This window comes from Morone saxatilis, unplaced genomic scaffold, assembly GCF_004916995.1.
Source record: "Morone saxatilis isolate NCDOM2014 unplaced genomic scaffold, NCSU_SB_2.0 Contig15, whole genome shotgun sequence".
Classification (NCBI taxonomy): Eukaryota; Metazoa; Chordata; class Actinopteri; family Moronidae; genus Morone; species Morone saxatilis.
The window spans coordinates 5,556,453-5,561,441 of NW_023339707.1; the positions used below are offsets into that span (position 1 = coordinate 5,556,453).

Below are 4,989 nucleotides of genomic sequence, written 5' to 3' on the forward strand. Positions count from 1 at the left end.
AAAATTGGTGTCTTTCTTGTTTCCTTAATTAACTTATGTTCATTGAGCAATATTCTTGATCATCATGCATTTCATGGAGTAGAGTACTTTTCCAATTGAAGAGACAACTAGAGTGGTCCAACGCAAACACACTGTCCTCCTGTGTTCTCTGCTGCTCCTCCACTACAGGGACCGCACCTGGAGGCAAAAACAGTCCAAGATACAGAAAGCTTGCTTGTTACACTGATATTTCTTTTACTTTGGGGGCAAAAGAGTTTTTAGGAACCTTTTCCAAAAATGGAATGGAAGAGAATCTCCTCGCCCCAGTAGAAAACCTGCTCCAGATTCACACGCAACAGATACAAGCAAACTGCATGTGTAACTTTACATAGTGCCAACATAGATTTTTATTAAACTGTATATGATAATAAACCATTTTGACGCCATTTCTGGCAGCTCATTGCATCAGCAGTTGTAGCCTATACAGCGAAAAGGCATCTGGGCAAAGCCAGTGCAAGAAGAGGAAACAACATGGGAGCAATCAGTACACCACGACTCACTTCAGGCATACTGTTAGCAACGGAGGAACAAGGAATCAAAACAAAAAGACATCAACATAATGTTCAAGTAAATGAAAGAGGACAAGCAGAAAGAAAAATACCGTGTTACTACTGCATACCTCCGTGTACACTGGTTCAACTCAGAGCCAGAATTTACTTATCGCTGGTGAAATTACACCAATAATAATAGTAATAATAATTCAGACACAATACAAAATGCAAGAGTGGATAAAACAATCAATTAGAAATACAATTTGAAACATATCAGCAAAATGAAACAACAGGACAAAAAACAAAAAACCCCAACACTGATGGCAAAAATCTAGTACACTACCAAAAATACTTCCACAGCCAAGGGACATCCACACACAGCCTGAGGCCAAAGATTCAGCAGTTTCACACTTTCAAGTATTGATGTTTCATCATATCATAAAAAAAATCTGACCCATAGAGACAAAGTAAAATACAATAAAAATCTAAATTATCCACAGCGCAAGAAACAAAACCCACAAAAGTCATTTCTCAATCATCGGACAGTTCAGATGGGAAAAGAACAAAAGAGAAAAAAGCCCCAGAGGGATTCAAACATTCAAATTCAACTGAAGTACATCGAGTGGTGCAGCATTTATCTAACAGACATGGGCCTTCACTGACACAGGGCATCAATGCCACTCATTTCATAAAACATAGCTTCTATTCACATAAACAATTAGCCATTAAAATACATTGGCAACAACTTATACTCTCTGGGAAATCTCTCCACACAGACAGACAAGTGACTGAAATCAGTAGACAGACGAAGCTTCAACTGATGTACTGAGACCTTAATAAAACCACTATGTGCTCTTTTAAGCCTTTAAAAGACAGAACTCAGCTGTCAGACAGGATGATATGGCTGCTGCAGGTTGTATTGTTATTGTATTTTAATATTTTCCACAAGGTCAACAGTATCAGATCGGTTTAGAGTACTATTACTCCAGTACATTTTGATTAGCTGTACTTTAAATCACGCGCTGCAGCTGCAGAAACTGGCCAATTTATGACTGAAGACAACAAGGTGAGTCCAGCCTGCGAGTGTCCTTGACCTGGTTAGTCCAACATTTCTGTTGGTGGAGAAAGAGGAATGGTCTGAGCACAAGTGCCGTTCATTCATGGTTTATTCTGATGCCTTAAAATAAAATAAAGAGTAGTATCATGACATCTTCCTATTGTGAGACTTTTGTTAAGGTGTTCAGGGCCATTAAGTTGCTACATTTTTAACAAGCTAGGTCAGATTTCATCAACATATCTGCACTTGTGTTTGAGTGGGATATTTTGGTGCTGATCCTGGAGGCTAAAAATAGTGAACAATCTGCCAGACAGCGCAGAGGGTTTGGTGCTCTGCGCCACCACCGTCTTCCTTATCACATCAATGATGCCGGCTTACTCGCCCCGCTATCATCAAGCCTGGATTATGGCCATCTTCTAAATTACTTTTTGGAGACAAATCTATTCTTCAATCTCAGGCAGATGGCCATCTGGCCCACTGTAATCGTCCCCCTTTCCCTTGTCTCCTTGTGACGATCTCCTCCGACAGATGTTGAACTGCATCAGACCCGCTGATTAACGAGGACAGCCAGTCGAACGGAGCTGAGATGCGGCGGTCAGCCAAGCTCAACGCCAACCACCCATTCAGGAATCCTCTCCACCCATTTCCTGTCAAATATGGACTTTAAACTACTATTACTATCTACTGGTAAATCAAAATTAGTACTGGGGATGCTGCGCAGACAACCATGCTTAAACATGACAACATATATAAATAAATATAAATATATATGTGTGTATAATTATGTGTGTGTGTGTGTGTGTATACATATGTGTCAACACACACATACATATAATAAAATCAACATCTCATATGTTACACAACCATGATACCAACAGTATCAACAAAACACAAAGAAATGATGAAAACAAGCTGACAGACAAAAAAAGAAGAAAACAAACCCACACATTTACTCAAAATTAATATTTCAAAATTTGTTAAAGAAGAGGGTTTGCTTGCCCTCCCTGTGACCCAGGGTCCTGCAGCAAGTTATGTAACTGCCCATGCTATCACTCAGCAGCCACATTAACAACTACCACAGCTGGAGAGACAGAAGACCACTAAAACAGTCTTAAGTTCAAGTCCGAATGCACGCCAGCAAAGACAGAGAAGAGGGATAGTGAACAGATTGATTTCTGGCAACGAGTGGACAAACAGCTTAGCTTTGACCTCTTCTTGGGTCCCGTACAGTTCTGTTTAGTTCAGGCGGGGGCAGACTCCACGTTTATTGTCTGTTACCCCAAGGAAAACTTCCAAAGCTTTGGAAAAGTAGTAACAGTAGAGATGTAACAGCAAGTTTTGGGAGGCTAGATTACAGACACATCCTGTGACAAGGCACTTGCACTGGTTGAGAGAGGGAGAGGCTGCAGCGGTGGGGGGAGAAAGAGGGTTGAGGACAAGGGTCCTGAGTGAGAGCGCTATGCTGTAGAGTCCTCTACACCCTCTCTACAGAGGGTAAGGTTTGACTCCAGACAGAGGTCCAGCAGGACGGCAGCAGGGGAGGGGTCATCAGCTCGCCACCTTCAGTCCAGGCAGGGTCCACTGGTGTGGGGTGTATTCAGAGCAACATGCTCCCTCCTACCCCGAGGCTTTTTCAGGCGCTGACGAAGCGACACCTCCGCTGAAACTGAAGCAAACATGAACAGACAAGCAGACAGGCGGAGTTAATGGCTGGTGTCACTTTGAATCATGGACACTTGGATCTGATGTAATTCATGATATGGAGCTAAAAGCAGTGTTTACTCAGAATACACTACACCTGACAGCTTATCTAGACAGGGAGAGGTGGAGCACATACAGCACTGTGTTTGGGTGTTTGGATCATTATTGATTAAAAGTGCTTCCATAAATCTGAATTGAAACAAACTTTATTGCCTTTATAATCTTTGCATGCAAGGTTTAAAACAAAACAGAGCGCAGTAAGACATTTGTATAAACTCTTTTATTTATTTATGAGTTCACTTATCCAGTACACATATCTTTGTCATTTCAGACTGCAATTTCTTGTTATTTATCTGCTGATAGAGTGATACTGATAAGTACGCGATAAGCTAGTCTCACAATACCAGACGTTCAGAGATCCCAAGCCCACTTCGGTTCCCAACAAAAACCAGCTATTTTTTGGTTTCAGCTGGGAACCAACTTTTTGGGTTTCGGACCAATTTATTTTTGGTTAAAATGCAGCGAACGCTTCAAAACTAGATGCTTAAACTGGAACGGAGCTGGTTCCCTTCTTGTTGGAGAGCTAACGGCTGGAAAAAATGTTCCATGAAAAGTCTTTTTTTCACTTCTGTATCACATTTGTAGCTAAAATATGTGACAGCTCAAAATGCTCAACTGGAACAGTTACATTCCATACAAAGTGGAAAAAAGAAACTCTTTTTTCAGAGGCCCAGAGAAAGTTGGTCAAATGGGGGAAAGGCTGAATATCCAACAACCAAATGAAATGACAACTTGAACTGATTCCAACCACACTACTCTGATATTAGTGCAACGTACACATTTAATAAGGTGTCAAAGAAGACATCAAAAATCAAAGTCCCCATCAAAATTAGGCATCAAGTTATAAAAAAGTTTTTACTTGATTGTTTTTCATTGCTATAATTTGAGTATTTGGAAACACAAAGAACTGCTAAAATGTATTTTATATACATTCACTGGTGATTAAAACATTGTTCATTGCTACTGTATGACTCACTCACTTTAACCCTGCAGTTCCCTGTCGGCTGTATTAATCACTGTGAGTGAGCAAAGAATGAGCCTGTGAGATTAGAGGTTGATTATAATTTGAACCTAAATTAAATCTTTTGTTGCTTTAAGGGGAGCTCAGGTTTTCTTTAAAGGAAGCTCAGCTGCTCCTGGCCACCCTATAATTTCAGCACAATAAAAGAGAACATTACATTTACAAAATGAATTTAACTCACTGGAAGAAATTGAACTTATGTCAGTGTAAAAGTTTTAACAGCGCCTTCAGTTCTCTATAAAAAAAAAATCTGTCACACTTTAAAAATATAATATGTAACATTTCTGCATTAAACTGTCAATAAACACTAGACTAATGTTATATATTTTGTTGAGTTGTCTACGTACATTATCCCAACAATGCTCAAACCCACAATACCCTTTTTAGATCTTGGTGGTTTTTATTCAAGATTTTATTCATCAGACATCTGGATCTCACGTTCAGAAAGAAAAAAGCTGAGTGAATGTTAGCAGCAGCTCAGCCGGCAGGCCCTCCAGGACGTCATTTGTCAGCTGATCTGCATCGGATAAACACTGATTTTGAAGGGGAAACTGTTTTAATCATGACGTTTGTTTGATGTGAGAAACGCCCTAGCGGCAGAAATTATATATTGTACGTTT

At 40.1% G+C, this 4,989-nt stretch overlaps 1 protein-coding gene across 1 annotated transcript in view; it reads right to left on the minus strand.

Annotated features, from left to right (window-relative positions):
- Window positions 1-358: 358 nt before the first annotated feature.
- ptpn11b (protein tyrosine phosphatase non-receptor type 11b) overlaps window positions 359-4,989 on the minus strand; it is a gene marked incomplete in the record, with an annotated part of 39,167 nt that continues 34,536 nt past the window's right edge. The window contains 1 exon segment of the mRNA XM_035656680.1: window positions 359-3,253.